The 17,827-nt window shown below is 42.9% G+C and overlaps 1 protein-coding gene across 4 annotated transcripts in view; it reads right to left on the reverse strand.

The window, feature by feature from the left end:
• The window catches only part of MCTP2 (multiple C2 and transmembrane domain containing 2), a 217,632-nt gene extending 200,416 nt beyond the window's left edge, over positions 1-17,216 (reverse strand). Inside the window, exon 1 of one of the 4 annotated variants that reach the window (XM_077263414.1) lies at positions 17,034-17,216. The gene's annotated coding sequence lies outside the window, so the exon portion shown is untranslated. The remainder of the gene's footprint in view (positions 1-17,033) is intronic. The other 3 variants (XM_077263418.1, XM_077263419.1, XM_077263416.1) reach the window with 3 other exon arrangements.
• Between the last annotated feature and the right edge of the window lie 611 nt (positions 17,217-17,827).

Below are 17,827 nucleotides of genomic sequence, written 5' to 3' on the forward strand. Positions count from 1 at the left end.
GATTTCACAGCTTGGTCTGAAGTAAAAAGGTTAAAAGGGTTTTGTTTGTTTATATAGCGACTGCTACTTAGTCATTTTCCCCGTTAATGTCACATTATAACTGTATGTACTTGCATGACCAGCTGGAATAGTCAAACTTAAGATTTATTTATTTATTGCTGAGAAATATTAAAAGGCAAGTTACAAAAGTATCACAATAAGAAGTACAGTGTCACAGGTTCATACAACATGCTACTACATGACTCTGCATCGGTCATGAAGAAGACAACCCAATGAATGGTTTCCAACAGCAATATATTGTCTCCCCAACAGTACAAAGCACCACAAGGGTGGGCACAAGAGACCCCAATATACATCAATTTGGTCCATTGAGATCCATAGCTGTAAACCGTGCCTGGCATATTTATTGTACGAGTCTTCCCCTCCGGTAAGATCCTGCCCAATTGCTGTGGCCATTTAATTATTATAGTTTTCACATTCAGTAAATCTCTATATTAAGGGCTGCTTGGTGACGTGCTGAGAGTCAGATATTCTCGACCAAATAAAAAGTGTGTAACTTACAATTGCTTGACTATTTTAATGCTGGGGGGAAAAGTCACATGCTTGCTAGCTGCACACACAATACAATGAAATTCTGTGTGGCAAAATTTGTATGCGACTTGCAAACTGCTTCTATAAATATAATGTGTAACCTTTTTTGCAACAGTCACATTACGTTGGTCACAATGTACCCAATGATCATCAACAGGGCATCAGCCACAATGAGCTCTTCAGGCCTCAACACAAGGCGCTTTTACACTGTTCAGGCACCCGTTCAGTTGCTCCGTTGGTGCCCACTATGCTGTAACATCTGGACGCTGCGTGTTTGATGCTGCGCCTCTACGCAGCGTTTCCTAACCGTGGAAACACACCCTTAGGCCGGGGACACACTGGTGCGAGATACGGCCGAGTCTCGCTGGTTAAAAGCAAGCTGTGGCACCTGCACTCCGGAGCGGAGCGTGCAGCTGCATAGCAATACATGGAGCTGCACGCTCCGCTCCGGAGTGCCGCTGCCACTGCTTGCTTTTAACCAGTGAGACTCGGCCGTATCTCGCACCAGTGTGTCCCCGGCCTTAGGATATGTGTCCACGTTCAGGATTGCATCAGGATTTGGTCAGGATTTTCCATCAGTATTTGTAAGCCAAAACCAGGAGTGGGTGATAAATGCAGAAGTGGTGCATATGTTTCTTTTATACTTTTCCTCTAATTGTTCCACTCCTGGTTTTGGCTTACAAATACTGATGGAAAATTCTGACCAAATCCTGATGCAATCCTGAACGTGGACACATACCCTTATAGTCTATGGCATCGTCAGACATAAGCCCTGACAAAGCCACTAAACAAGTACCTAAACGAAGTGTGAAAGCACTAGTACAAATTCTTACTGTCCCAGGATGAAAATATAGGAAAAAAAAAAAATAGAGCCATCAACTAAGAGTTTCCTGCGTATTAGCCTGCAGTGATGATGCTCCAGGAAGAGTCTTGCATGTTCCCTTCCATATAGTCCAAAGGAGCACAACTCTGCTGACCACTGGGTTAAGTGATAGCATGCATTTGTCCATTTTATTTTCCGCACTTTAGTTTTTTACATTTCTTCTAACAGATATTTTTCTTATTTTTGAGCCAACAAAACCATGTGAGGGCTTTTTTTTTTTTTTTTTAAAGACGAGTAGTTATCAACAGCTAAGAATTGACAAAAAGCACACAATAGGGCATCACCTGGGCAATAAACGTTGTAGATAGTATGGTATTGCTCCCTAGGCAGGTATAGATCCCAGCTGCTGTTCCATATGCTGGAATAAACCAGCAGTAAATGCAATAGCTGGTCAAAAACATTCAATGGAGATGATGGTGCTGAACAAAGACCAGTTTTATTAATTATGCGTTTCAGAGTTGAACAAACTTCATCAAGAAAAAAAAAAAAAAAATGGTCATTTCATTTTTTTCATGATGAAGGAGTTTGTTCAATTCTGAAACTTGTAGATTAATAAAACTGCTTTTTGTTCAGTATCATCTCCACTGGATATCTTTTTAAGCGGCAGATAGCAGAATTATAATCCCTTCTACTATTGTTGTGTAGTCATTTTGGAATGACCCCATTCAGTTTAGTATAAAATGTACTGAACATTGGGTAAAAAAATTCTAAGGTTTTTTTTTCCCAGTATATATTGTATAGAAAAAATGGCCTAAAAACACAATTCTCAAAATGCATCTCACATTAACATCAACGTGGATTACCCATAGAAATGAACAGGAAGAGTTTGCCAATGGTTTACGAGGACTTTACAGAGGATTCACTCAAAGATATCTCCGTTTGCATATAGGTTTAAAAAGGAAAGGGCAGGGGAAGACGGCAGTAGCAAGTCAAGACTCGACATCTTCTCTGATGATTCCCAAGGATTGTTTTGTGTAGATGCTTTGACATTACAGCACTTTTGGGTGGTTCATGGCATCCTGTAACGCCTGTGGCTCAGAGTTTTTTTCTGATAATTCCAAAATATATGAAGGGGCAGCATGAATAGGACCACAGCAGAGGATAGTCTACTTGGATGGGCTGTGCTGCTGGTGGGCATTTCCACTGCCGAATATTCCCTAAGAAAAAAAAAAAAAAGGGAACAAAACACACCTCGGACAGCCAGTAACTCAAGGCCAGATAAAGATGAACATGTGGGATCAACAGCTGGAAGACTACAGTGCTGGACCATACTGTGCAGTCACCACGTGTGCTGATCACCGATTCCTCCGTAATACGTTACAGAACATAACTCGTATTAACCAAAAAAATACATAAAATATTTGTAAGTGTGATCTAAATATTACTGGGGTGTGGCTGACAACTATGGAAAACAAAATAAGAAAAAAAAAAAATCTCTATACAAAATTTAAAAAAAAAAGGCACTTGTCCTGTTGACCTACTACACATATTGGAAGTCCTATTCGCAGGTTGGTATCAGAAGCAATGGTTGTTCTGCCTAACTAAATACTTTGGTGTTTAAAGTATAACCCTACGTAAGCAGTGGAAAAACTGACACACAAGGAAATATTCCATGTTCCATGCAAGATTACAGGCTTTATTGAATGCACAACAAAATGGATGAACTACAATAGCAAAGGGGGGAAAAAAAAAAAAAAAAAAAAAAAGAATTTAAACCTTTAGCCAACAATCACCGTTTATTTAAAATCCACATGGCTTATAGGATGAGAATCTAGGAGAGATAAAGCACCCAAGCAGGGAACATTTGTGCTGCTAATCGTCTCTTATCCCTTTCTCTGATTCAATACTATGTTCACAATCACAGCGGCTTTACAACGTACAACCAGACAAACTTATTTAAGGACGGCCGGCCCGTGTAGTCCACTCCTGAACCAGATGGCTCATTACGGCTTTGCAAACGCCACGTGATGTGAATACACAGCTTTAGCATTCACAGGACTCCTACAGGGTCCTGACTTTTCTACTGAACTCAATCATCTAACGTAGACTCAATGGGGAAAATAAATAAATGGGTCTCATCCTGCTGAACTTGCTTTTTTTTCCACCAAAAAAAGCTGAAAAAACGGATAACAACGTTTTTGCACCTACTTATTGATTTCTATGGGTGAAAAAAAAAAACTGAGAATTGACATGCTGTAGTTTTCATACTTTAGTTTTACAATTCAGTCAGTAAAAAAAAAAAAAAAAAAAGTCTGCATAGCTTGTGGTGGTACTGTAAAAACCAGCTTTTAATGTGCATAAAAGAACAGCAAAAAGGAAGCATGTGAATATAGACTTATAGTGGTAATCTCATGTCAGCCTTCCTAGAAGTGCAGCTACAGGTACAGTGATCGGGACAGTGTAGAGAGGTTACAGTCACTGCTCATTATACACCGAGTGCACTGTCATCACTCCCCTGCATATCAATAGATGACCCTCAGTGCAGCGTGTGCGCAGTGTATGTGAAAATTATTACAGTGGCTCACTGTATAGTGAGCGGTAACTTACAGATCTCTGCTCTGCCCCAATGAAAGGAAACAATCAGCTGAAGGGAGAAAACAATGTCATTTTCTCCATGTAGCCGCTGCTCCAATAAGGCAGCCACTTACAAGCAAATAACCACTACATCTGCAGGTATACAGCATTTCTACAGACGACAGGTTCCCTTTGACTCATTAATTGACCTATGCCATATATTTTCATCATAGGTCAATTTAGGAATGCAGGAAACTGTGTGAAGTAGTGGCCGCTTCATACCAGGAAGTCGCGGGATGTGTTACATAGCCGACATCTGCCTGAGCCACCAGAGTTTCCCCAATCACCGTAATTTAAAGGCCAGTGCCAGCAAATGGGGTAACCATCCGCCATCAGCTTTCTGCGATGCGATCATGGGAAGATCTGTGTGTTGTCTTGGCAGCTAATGTCCTTTTGAAGGCCCCATCACTTATCTACGTTATTCAGTTAAGCTAAGCAAAAAGGGAAGGGGGGGAGGTAGGGAAAACTACATCAGTTCACCAAATGTGCCTTGATCCGGGTGCGGTGCATGGAGACTCCAGACCTACTGCAATCATTATCCAAAAGCTGAAAACAGAAAAAAAAATTCAGCATCCACAACGTGTGGGTTAATATGTTAAAACCAAAATGGTAAAATACAAACATGTGGGGGGTTTATAGGGAAGATAGGCAACCCATAGCTCTTCAATCACCCCTATAAACCTCTCCATATGTTTTTTTATTTTTCTCATTTTTTTTTAAGTTTTAATATATTCACACACGTTGTGGATGAAGGATTTTTTATGTCTTCTACTGCATTCAAGGAAGCTCCTCTTCAGGATGAGCTCTGTAGGAGAACCGCAATATCGTGTTAACTTATAAGTGATCGAAAGATCACAGGTTCAAATCCCCTAGAAGAGACTAAAGAAATATTAGTAAAAATGTTTTAATCTATAATATATAAAAAAATAATGCAACTTTGTTTCTCCAATATTTATGTCATCCCTCTGCTGGAGAAAAATTGAAAGTATTCACTAAGTTGCACATCATAAATCTTGATTAGATCAGAACTATTTGCATGGCTAACCACTTTCACTTCCCTACTGAAAATAAACGTTTCACCCCTTAGGATAGAACCACTTTTGTCTTTAATGGCCAAGGTCCAATCTGTCAATTCTGACACGTTACGATGTGGCAACAACTCTGGAATACTACTATGAATCCTAGCGATTCGGATATTGTGTTTCTTCACACACTAAGTTACGTTAGCTGTAAATTAAAGGGAACCTATCACCCCGTTTTTTTAAAAATTAGATAAAAATAGTGTGAAATAGGGGCAGAGCTGGGCTTTACATTAGGGCCTTTTCGGTGCCTTTACACCCCCGTTAGGCTGCCGAAATACCTTTGTGAAGTGGCCGTTTTCTGCTGTCACTCAAGGTGGTCAGGTCGGATGGGCGTGGTCACAGCGCTGTTTGTCCCCCAGGATCCTGCTCATCATTACGTTGGTGGCGTAGTGATGTGCGCATGTCCAAAGAGAAGATCCACTGCCCAGGAGATTCAAAACAGCGCGGTCTTCGTTATTCGCCGTTTACCGGTGGGCGCGGCCATCTTTCCTGTGGCTGCGCGTGCGCAGATGGAGCGCTCTGCTGCCCGGGGCTTCAGGAAAATGGCCGCGGGATTCCGCGCGTGCGCAGATGGAGATCGCGGCGGCCATTTTCCTGAAGCCCCGGGCAGCAGAGCGCTCCATCTGCGCACGCGCAGCCACAGGAAAGATGGCCGCGCCCACCGGTAAACGGCGAATAGCGAAGACCGCGCTGTTTTGAATCTCCTGGGCAGTGGATCTTCTCTTTGGACATGCGCACACCACTACGCCACCAACGTAATGATGAGCCTGGTCTGGGGGAGAAACAGCGCTGTGACCACGCCCATCCGACCTGACCACCTTGAGTGACAGCAGAAAACGTCCACTTCACAAAGGTATTTCGGCAGCCTAACGGGGGTGTAAAGGCACCGAAAAGGCCCTAATGTAAAGCCCAGCTCTGCCCCTATTTCACACTATTTTTATCTAATTTTTAAAAAACGGGGTGATAGGTTCCCTTTAAGGTCAATAATATTGAGTTTGTGAAAGTATCGGAAATTTGGTGAAATTTGAAAGTTATTAACTTTTCTAACCTTTCATTTTTATGCTCTTCAAGCGGATATTTATGAACCATTTTATTCTGTATGACCAACATTTGTCATATGTGTACTTTAGATCTTAACCCTTCATATGCTTCACAGGAATTAATAGTGGAATTAAAAAAAAAAAAAACTGATATCGAAAAAATAACTACCAAAATATTACCGTATACATACATTTTAACAAGGGGTAGAAAATAAAAAAAATAAAAATCACAATTTATTACACAATTCCTCTGAAATGAAGCAGTACCCCATATGTGATTGAATACATCAGTTTTGGCACACAGCACGGATTGGAAGGGAAGAAGCAACAATTGCGTTTTTTGGCTGGAATAAATTAAGGATCCCATGTTGTATTAGAAAAGTTTTTGAGGTGCCAAAACAGAATAATGTCCTCCACGAGTGACCCCCATTTTGGAATCTATACCCCTCAATAAATTCATCAAGGGGTATACAGGAAAGATATACGTATATCTTGGTACAGTGTTAGCCAGTGGATAGAAAAATATTTAGAATTGAGTCCTAATTACTACTGAGGACTCTCAATTTTAAATATTTTTCAAGGGGTATAGCAACTATTTTGGACCACAGGTGAAAATTGAGACGCATTTTTTTCCCCCACAGTTGCCAATATTTATCAATTGTTGTCCAGGAGATATTTACAATACACAAAAAGCGATGCTATATTTATTTTTCTTAAACACCCCCATCTACAGCCTGGCTTAGCCCCCAAAAAATATGCATCTGGAATGTGGGGCTTGGTTTCAAGGTAAAGGAAACCGTAGGCTACGTCCCTACAATCAGGAAATAGCAGCGTTTTGGACACAGCGTTCAAATCAAGCAGTTTAATCCACATGTGTTTAATGAACCAGGCGAATTTATGGCAAGTGATGAATGGCTAGCGTCTCCGCTGCAGATAAATAACACGCTGCATCTAATAAAGCCGCGCCGTGGGTGAGTTTACGCAGTGTTAAATAGAAGCACAGTGGGCATGGGATTTATATTAATCCCATCCACTGTGCTTCTAATGTAGAACACAGCATTTTGGACAGGTGAGCTACATCCAAAAAGCTGCTCTTTCTGATCGTGGGCACTAACCCGTGGGGCGAGTGCTGCCCAGGCAAGTATCTGCATTAAAAATAAATAAATAAAAAATTAGGAAAAAGCTGCACGGTGACTATCAGCCACAAACTGGCAGCAGAGCGAGCATGCTCGTTTCTGTGCGACACTGTAGGACTAAAATATTGTTACCGATTGCGCTTGCTATTAAAAGAATAAAAAGTCAAAGAAATTATGAGCTAAATACAGCATTTACCCCTGATGCAAGTGCTGTACATAACCATGTACTTGTTTTCTTGCCGTACTGAGAGCGAATAGACGACACATGTACTTGAGGCATGGGTTTACAAAAAGTATCTCAAACAGGCTTACAAAATGAAGCTACAATTAAATATTTATACGGGGACCAAGTCATCAGTTACATAGCTATATTTACTTAATTCTTCGCACACAAGTCCAAGAGGAAGATAGTGATGGAAAGTAGCACTTGGTAAGAGAACTGCAGAGCCAGCTGTGACAAATCCCGGGCTGAGCACAGTACATGCTGCAGTCTTGCTATAGAGGAGACTGCGCAGGTGGGATGACAGCTATCTATAGAACAGAGTGACGCAGACATCCGAGAACCATTCAGCAAATTCTTCTATCACTCAGAGCAGGGAAAGCCCTCTGTATACAGAGCTTTAAATATTCATCATCTGCCAGGAGGACATGGGGAATCCTCTCCAGTTCAGTCCAGTTTACGTAGCAATGGTGGATGCACAAATACACTTACAGATGAAAAGATTACTGCTGTGAATGCCATGCACAGAGTCAGATTGTTTAGATCTTGTGCTAGTCACAGCTGTCCTTATCACAGAGGTCTTCCATAACGCTCACACTGATGCAGCTCTTATCCATGGGCGCAAATAGCTGCAGTAAACGCTGCTTCGTCTGGAAGAAATACATTGAACGACCAAGTGAGCTCAAAATGTTCATGACCCCGAGACAGGAAAATCTTTAAGAACTGGTATCCATGTTGGACGAGTACAGATGTCTTAATTCACAGATTGTGTTGATGGTTCCAGCTCAGCTCCACTGAAGCCAATGTGGAAGGGCTGCAATATCATACACAACCTGTGGGCAGGGGAGGCGACAATTTTCAATTAATGTTTTTTTTTCTAATTCTGAACACCCTTTTAAAAAAAAAGTAATTTTTATACATAATATCCATAGGTTAAGAAGATGGTCCATGAAAAGCTTTTCTCCCTTTATAAAAGGGGTCCCGCGGTTGCCAGTACACTTGGGTAGCATTTTTTTCTCTCTTCCTGGACATGTACAGCCACCTCTTTCTAGTGGCAATCGACATCAGAATGCCCACATATGTGAGGGGCAGTTGCTCATAGCGTAGAAATAGCCCTAACTGTATGTACGAGCTGTGGGTTCAGTAATACAAGGTAGATCGCCAAAAATAAAAAAAAAATAAAAAAAGGGCCCAGAGACACCTCCGCCTCCATCCCCCCCATTTTATTTTAAGCACCCAATGTGCACTACGGTAGTCCCAACATAAAAATAAAAACTTCTGCAAGCAGAGTTCTTTTCCCCTTTCACGTGGATGAGGCCGGCGTCACACTGGCGAGTTTTACGGACGTAAGAGCGCAGAAACTACGTCTGTAAAACTCGCATTACATACGGCACAATTATTCTCAATGGGGCTGCTCCTATCAGCCGTATATTACGGTTCAGTATTATACGGCTTTCTATGGCCGTACAAAATCGCAGCATGCTGCGTTTGTCAGCGTATTGCGCAAAAAAAAAAAAAATCGCTAATGAAAGTCTATGGGGGCGAGAAAAATACGGATTCCACACGGACCAGCAGTGTGACTTGCGAGAAATACGCAGCGCTGTTAGTGAAAAGTCGGTAATTCAATTGCCGGCTTTTCATTTCCCCTGCACAAACCCGACAGGATATGAGACATGGTTTACATACAGTAAACCATCTCATATCCCCTTTTTTTTGCATATTCCACACTACTAATGTTAGTAGTGTGTATGTGCAAAATTTCAGCGCTGTAGCTGCTGAAATAAAGGGTTAAATGGCGGAAAAAATTGGCGTGGGCTCCCGCGCAATTTTCTCCGCCAGAATGGTAAAGCCAGTGACTGAGGGCAGATATTAATAGCCAGGAGAGGGTCCATGGTTATTGGCCCCCCCCTGGCTACAAACAACTGCCCCCAGCCACCCCAGAAAAGGCACATCTGGAAGATGCGCCTATTCTGGCACTTGGCCACTCTCTTCCCACTCCCTGTAGCGGTGGGCTATGAGGTAATGAAGGGTTAATGCCACCTTGCTATTGGAAGGTGACATTAAGCCAGATTAATAATGGAGAGGCGTCAATTATGACACCTATCCATTATTAATCCAATTGTTGGAAAGGGTTAAAAAACACACACACACGATTTAAAAGTAGTTTAATGAAATAAACACAGCGGTTGTTGTAATAATTTATTGTTCTCTCAGTCCATCAGGAACACCCTCACTTGGAAAAATAATAAACGCACAAGATACATACCTTCTGGTGAACCGTCTCGTCCCACGAAGTAATCCATCTGAAGGGGTTAACTAATATTACAGGCAGGAGCCCTGCTAAATGCAGCTGTGCTCCGTGCCTGTAATCCCCGGCGAATGAATGAAATGTAGGTCATTGACCTACATTTCCTTCAGTCGCGGTGAGGCGCCCTCTGGTGGATGTTCTCATGAACTGCAGCCTGGGAACTTTTTCCCACGCTCCAGGTCATATGAGGACATCCACCAGGGGGCGCATCACCGCGACTGAAGGAAATGTAGGTCAATGACCTACATTTCATTCATTCGCCGGGGATTACAGGCACGGAGCACAGCTGCATTTAGCAGGGCTCCTGCCTGTAATATTAGTTAACCCCTTCAGATGGATTACTTCGTGGGACGAGATGGTTCACCAGAAGGTATGTATCTTGTGCGTTTATTATTTTTCCAAGCGAGGGTGTTCCTGATGGATTGAGAGAACAATAAATTATTACAACAACCGCTGTGTTTATTTCATTAAACTACTTTTAAATCATGTGTGTGTGTGTTTTTTAACCCTTTCCAACAATTGGATTAATAATGGATAGGTGACATAATTGACGCCTCTCCATTATTAATCTGGCTTAATGTCACCTTCCAATAGCAAGGTGGTATTAACCCTTCATTACCCCATAGCCCACAGCTACAGGGAGTGGGAAGAGAGTGGCCAAGTGCCAGAATAGGCGCATCTTCCAGATGTGCCTTTTCTGGGGTGGCTGGGGGCAGATGTTTTTAGCCACGGGGGGGCCAATAACCATGGACCCTCTCCTGGCTATTAATATCTGCCCTCAGTCACTGGCTTTACCATTCTGGCGGAGAAAATTGCGCGGGAGCCCACGCCAATTTTTTCCGCCATTTAACCCTTTATTTCAGCAGCTACAGCGCTGAAATGTTGCACATACACACTACTAACATTAGTAGTGTGGAATATGCAAAAAAAAAGGGGATATGAGATGGTTTACTGTATGTAAACCATGTCTCATATCCTGTCGGGTTTGTGCAGGAGAAATGAGAAGCCGGCAATTGAATTACCGGCTTTTAACACATATCGCGCTGAATGAAATCTAAATACAGAATATATATATATGTGTGTCTCAATGACATATATATATATATATATATATATATATATATATATATATATATATATATATATATATATATATATATATATATATATATATATATATATATGTTTTCCCGAACATTTGAGCACATAAATCCATTAGATGTCGGTTTTGCAAGCCTGCGCAAAAATCTCGCAGTACGGATGCCATACGGATTACATACGGAGGATGCCATGCGCAAAATACGCTGACACACCCTGACTACGGATCAATATTTTGGGAACATTTCTCAGTATTACGGCCGTAGTACGGACGTATAATACGTGGCGTATTGTCTTACGCCCAGTGTGAGGCCGGCCTGACAGACACTTAAACATGCATAATTTCTTTTATAGGTCACTGTACCATCTATCCCTTTTTTGCACACAGACCAAAAAATACCCTCGTATGAACAAGATCTCCAAGGTGAAATTGACACTATTTCAGAATACATGCCTGACATATTTAGAAACTCTCTCAAGTCCTGTTCTGCCTCAAACGACTTATGAAGCAACACCACAAACTACCGGATACTCAGCGCTCGTGGCCTGGAGGAATTGGTATTTACCCCCCACAGCAACATCCAAATAAAAAGAAGCATACGGCAGGGGAAGGGAGGACAGTCTGGCAACAGGTCGTACACTACAGGTGCATTTCAGAAAAACTTGTTTTTACATTTTGGCCAGTCACAATTCACCTCCCCCCCCAGACATGTCAAGCAGATTGAATACTCAGGTCTTGAAAGCTGAGCTAGAGGCACAACACAATTTGTGATGCCTTGCGTGTGGTACAGTAGCCATCTACAGCTTAGTCCAAATGGGCTAAGCTACAGTGCCAGGCCCTGCCATTACAAAACGCACGGCGCTGCGCTGGTAATCAAACAGATCAAAGCAGCGCAGCCACTTCAATCAGCTGATCATGGATGGTTCATTTCATGAACTAAGCATCAACCATGACAGAGCAGGTTGGCTTAGAAAACAATTATGAAGAACCTAAAACAATCTTAAGAACCCTAATCATCTTCCATTCATTTTGGATCACCACTTAATACACAAAGACTTTGTCCCTAGTCCTTATTGCCTGTACAAACACTACCATGAGGAATCAAAGCACGATTTTGTGTCAAGCTTTATTCTCAACTGTTCTAGAAGAGCACTAGAGAAGAAGCTCGATTAGACCAGTGCTCCTTCTAAAGAGCTTTTCAAGTATTAAAGGGCTATTCCCGAACTGTTAGTTATCCTTTATCCGTGGAGTAGAAGATTACTTTCTGATCGTTGAGGGTCCAACCGCTGGGAACCCCTGCGATTACCGGTAGGACTCTGCAGAGTGGAGAGGAGGTGTGCAGGATTGAGCTCCACTCCCAACTCCATAGTGTATGGTAAAGAGAGAGAAAGCAAACCTCCCAGCAATCAGCAAGTTATCCCCCATGTGGTTAGGCTCCATTCCCACGATGAGCTTATGATGTTGCAGAACTTCTGAACCAGTTACTTGCGGTTTTTTTTTTTTTTTTTTTTCCATTTTGTTTTTTAATAGTTGTGATTTTTGTATCTTGCGTCATGCTGTAAAGCTGCTTTGTTTTGGATGCTTGCTGTTTTTTTGCTTTGATAAAACTTTGATATATTTAGGTGTGGATTACATGCTTTTTTTTAATGCGATTCTGCCGAGGAAACACATGTGCGGTTTTTACCTGTGAAATTTCAGCACCTAACAAGTCTATGGGGAAATTCCACACAGAGAACTCAATATACCCTCAAGAGAAATTGATATGCTCTGGATTTTAAAAAAAAAAAAAAACGCACGGCAAGCCAGTTTACGCACAGTTAAAAAGAAGCACAGTGGGCATGAGGTTTCTATAAATTCCATCCACTTTGCTTTGCTAGGACTGTAAGACGCCACAAAACGCATAGTGTCAAAAACGCATCAAAAGCTCATCATGAGAACATAGACTTGGAACATAACTTAACATTTTGGGAATAATCCGTTAATGCATTAAAATGACAAAATCCATTCTGATTTTTGTTGAACACCCAACTACAAAATGCCAACTTGAATCACTCAGGTGCACTGAAAACTAGAAGTCTTCTGAGTCCATTCACATCAATGAAGTCAAGTTCTCCACAAAATGAAGACTTGGAACAAGGACTAATGCAGTCATAGAATCCAATAAAAGCACTTTTATTAGTAATCAATATAAAATGTACAAAACGAAACCAAACAAATAGTGTGCAATGAGGCTAGCAGATGACACAGAGATGCCAGAGGCAACATGAAAAAAGCAGTCACCCAAGGTATGGTGACCCCAGCAGTAATCCAGAAACAACTCATAGGTACACAGTCATGGCCAAAAGTATTCACACCCCTGAAATTCTGTCAGATAATACTCCGTTTCTTCCTGAAAATGATTGCAAACACAAATTCTTTGGTATTATCTTCATTTAATTTGCCTTAAATGAAAAAACACAAAAGAGAATGAAGCAAAAAATTGATCATTTCACACAAAACTCCAAAAATGGGCCAGACAAAAGTATTGGCACCCTCAGCCTAATACTTGGTTGCAAAACAACCTTTAGCCAAAATAACTGTGACCAACCGCTTCCGGTAACCATCAATGAGTTTCTTGCAATGCTCTGCTGGAATTTTAGACCATTCTTCTTTGGCAAACTGCTCCAGGTCCCTGATATTTGAAGGGTGCCTTCTCCAAACTGCCAATTTTAGATCGCTCCACAGGTGTTCTATGGAATTCAGGTCTGGACTCATTGCTGGCCACCTTAGAAGTCTCCAGTGCTTTCTCTCAAACCATTTTCTAGTGCTTTTTGAAGTGTGTTTTGGGTCATTGTCCTGCTGGAAGACCCATGACCTCTGAGGGAGACCCAGCTTTCTCACACTGGGCCCTACATTATGCTGCAAAATTTGTTGGTAGTCTTCAGACTTCATAATGCCATGCACACAGTCAAGCAGTCCAGTGCCAGAGGCAGCAAAGCAACCCCAAAACATCAGGGAACCTCAGCCATGTTTGACTGTAGGGACCGTGCTCTTTTCTTTGAATGCCTCTTTTTTTCTCCTGTAAACTCTATGTTGATGCCTTTGCCCAAAAAGCTCTACTTTTGTCTCATCTGACCAGAGAACATTCTTCCAAAATGTTTTAGGCTTTTTCAGGTAGGTTTTGGCAAACTCCAGCCTGGCTTTTTTATGTCTCGGGGTAAGAAGTGGGGTCTTCCTGGGTCTCCTACCACACAGTCCCTTTTCATTCAGACGACGACGGATAGTATGGGTTGACACTGCTGTACCCTCGGACTGCAGGGCAGCTTGAACTTGTTTGGATGTTAGGCGAGGTTCTTTATCCAACATCCACACAATCTTGCGTTGAAATCTCTTGTCAATTTTTCTTTTCCATCCACATCTAGGGAGGTTAGCCACAGTGCCATGTGCTTTACACTTCTTGATGACACTGCGCACGGTAGACACAGGAACATTCAGGTCTTTGGAGATGGACTTGTAGCCTTGAGATTGCTCATGCTTCCTCACAATTTGGTTTCTCAAGTCCTCAGACAGTTCTTTGGTCTTCTTTCTTTTCTACATGCTCAATGTGGTACACACAAGGACACAGGACAGAGGTTGAGTCAACTTTAATCCATGTCAACTGGCTGCAAGTGTGATTTAGTTATTGCCAACACCTGTTAGGTGCCACAGGTAAGTTACAGGTGCTGTTAATTACACAAATTAGAGAAGCATCACATGATTTTTCAAACAGTGCCAATACTTTTGTCCATCCCCTTTATTATGTTTGGTGTGGAATTATATCCAATTTGGCTTTAGGACAATTCTTTTTGTGTTTTTTCATTTAAGAGAAATTAAATGAAGATAATAATACCAAAGAATTTGTGTTTGCAATCATTTTCAGGAAGAAACTGAGTATTATCTGACAGAATTGCAGGGGTGTCAATACTTTTGGCCATGACTGTACAAAGGCACATAACATGTCAAAGCTTAATGCTCAACTGGTAGAGAGCAGCACCAGCATATATAACTTTATATCTCCCATAACACTGGGCAGTAGTATGGCCACAGACATGAAAAGAACGGTAAAAAATGTGCACATCACCTGATATAGAGGACCCGGACCACTGCAGGGGACACCGAACCACCCCGACGCGCGTTTCGGTAAGTGTACCTTCCTCAGGGGGCGCTCTCCTCTATATCAGGTGATGTGCACATTTTTTTCCGTTCTTTTCATGTCTGTGGCCATACTACTGCCCAGTGTTATGGGAGATATAAAGTTATATATGCTGGTGCTGCTCTCTACCAGTTGAGCATTAAGCTTTGACATGTTATGTGCCTTTGTATACCTATGAGTTGTTTCTGGATTACTCCTGGGGTCACCATACCTTGGGTGACTGTTTTTTTCATGTTGCCTCTGGCATCTCTGTGTCATCTGCTAGCCTCATTGCACACTATTTGTTTGGTTTCGTTTTGTACATTTTATATTGATTACTAATAAAAGTGCTTTTATTGGATTCTATGACTGCATTAGTCCTTGTTCCTAGTGTATTATGCGTTGGCAGTTATCCTTATTGTCCATGCATGGGTGGTGCATACATTTAGTTACATACTATTGACTATTTAGTGATGTATATGCACCACCAATGATGCTTTTTGCAATTTCTTTGAAAATGAAGACTTGGCATAAAGCATTCCTTATTTCTTTATGATAAGTGTTATGGTATCCGGATCATTGCCACGCACAGGCTCACAAGTATAACACTGCTGGCATCTGTGGCCTAGCTCGTTTCAAGGATCTGCCATGTTGGGACCACCAAAAAGCAAAATTCAGAGGGTGTGCATCGATTTGCTAACTTCTAGTGCATATAAAGTCTGGATCGGAGCCATCCATTCCAGAGTATAAACTCATTACCAGCAGATATGATAGATATGCTCTTTACGAGGCATGATGAACTTCACAGGTATGACAGGAGGTAGTAATGCTGACAACTGTAGCTGATAGGGAACATACACGGTATTTATCATGTTATCCAAATAGGTTTTCCAGGAGGAAGAGAAGATTAATATTGCCACATCCCTAGTGACAAATACAAAAGGTACTCTGCACACAAATCAATGGAGTGCTTCAGCTCGAGCCGTCCTTCCAGGCAGCATGTCTTCTCCATGTGTCACATACAGACATGTACATAAAAACAGACAGTCAGGTAATTATGGGGAGCAAACATGTAAGATTTTTATAATAAACTTTTATCCAATGTGACCAATAACAATGCAAATAATCTGGCACCAAAGTAACATATGAGGAGAGGATTTCCACCTGACGCCGCTATAAAAGGTCAGGGGGACTCAAAGAATGTTCAAAAACTGGCAGAAAATTCTCCTGGTGGATAAATGAAATCCTCAGGGAGCCAACATGATCACAGCCAGGGTCTGTACACAGGAGACATGACTTTCTACTATCTGTAAGAATCACACAACATTCCGTGATCAACAACTTGCTGTTTGTACACTACAACTCTCAGCATGCCCTCACTGACTGTGTAGTTACACTTGTGCTACAGCTATATAGAGACTGAAGGAGGGCAATAAACATCTTTCACAAGGCTGTCCATACAGTCAGCCATGATGATACAAGACAAGTCAGATGACAGGTGGGATCAGAAGACCACAGCATGAATGCCAGAGGCGGACATATCATTTGTGCCCAACTGTTACCTCCAAAGAAGGTGCAACCTTGCACTTTCAGAAGCTCTTGGGCTGTAAAGGGCCCATATATTGCTCCTGCACAGGGGCCCCTTTCTGTCTGTGTCTGCCAGTGCACACATCTACACAATGAAAGATGTACAAACACAAAAAAGTATTTACAAGCAACAAAGTCTGTGTGCAAATATATATATATATATATATATATATATATATATATATATACACATACTATATTCACATGAGATGAGAGCCCCTCTAACCCAGCACACATTCTACACACTACACAGAAAGTTCCCTGCCAGCAGCCCCGTGTCAGGCACCCATCACCTCACTCCCCACAGTGCTGTGTGCACTGGTCCGGTCCCCCATCATGTCCTCAGCACATGCCGCCCCTCACCTGTAGCAGTGGCCGGCGCTCATCTCCCGTGTCCCCGCTCCTGCAATGATTACTAGCCGTATGCTGGTATATGGGGCTCTCCACCTCCTACTTCAGCCCTGACTTCCTCCTCAGCCATAACCAACCCCTCATGGGGAGGCGGTAACCTGTGAGCGCCGGGCGGGGAGGAGCGCGGCCCCGGGCTCGGTGCCCAGGTGTCTTTCTGTTAACATTTTGCAGCTCCTAAGAACGTTCATTCAGCAATTAGCCGGTGTAAGGTCCACCCTGCCGGTGTAGTGGACGGGCATACCCTGCCGCTGTGGCGTACTGTCCGCCCTGCCGGTGTAGTGGACGGGCATACCCTGCCGCTGTGGCGTACTGTCCGCCCTGCCGGTGTAGCGGACGGGCATACCCTGCCGCTGTGGCGTACTGTCCGCCCTGCCGGTGTAGCGGACGGGCATACCCTGCCGCTGTGGCGTACTGTCCGCCCTGCCGGTGTAGCGGACGGGCATACCCTGCCGCTGTGGCGTACTGTCCGCCCTGCCGGTGTAGTGGACGGGCATACCCTGCCGCTGTGGCGTACTGTCCGCCCTGCCGGTGTAGCGGACGGGCATACCCTGCCGCTGTGGCGTACTGTCCGCCCTGCCGGTGTAGCGGACGGGCATACCCTGCCGCTGTGGCGTACTGTCCGCCCTGCCGGTGTAGCGGACGGGCATACCCTGCCGCTGTGGCGTACTGTCCGCCCTGCCGGTGTAGTGGACGGGCAGCTCCGGTCCCGCTTGTTAGATATTGCATGAGTGGCACGGAATATACGC

Source organism: Ranitomeya variabilis, chromosome 5 (genome assembly GCF_051348905.1).
Source record: "Ranitomeya variabilis isolate aRanVar5 chromosome 5, aRanVar5.hap1, whole genome shotgun sequence".
In the NCBI taxonomy this organism is placed as follows: Eukaryota; Metazoa; Chordata; class Amphibia; order Anura; family Dendrobatidae; genus Ranitomeya; species Ranitomeya variabilis.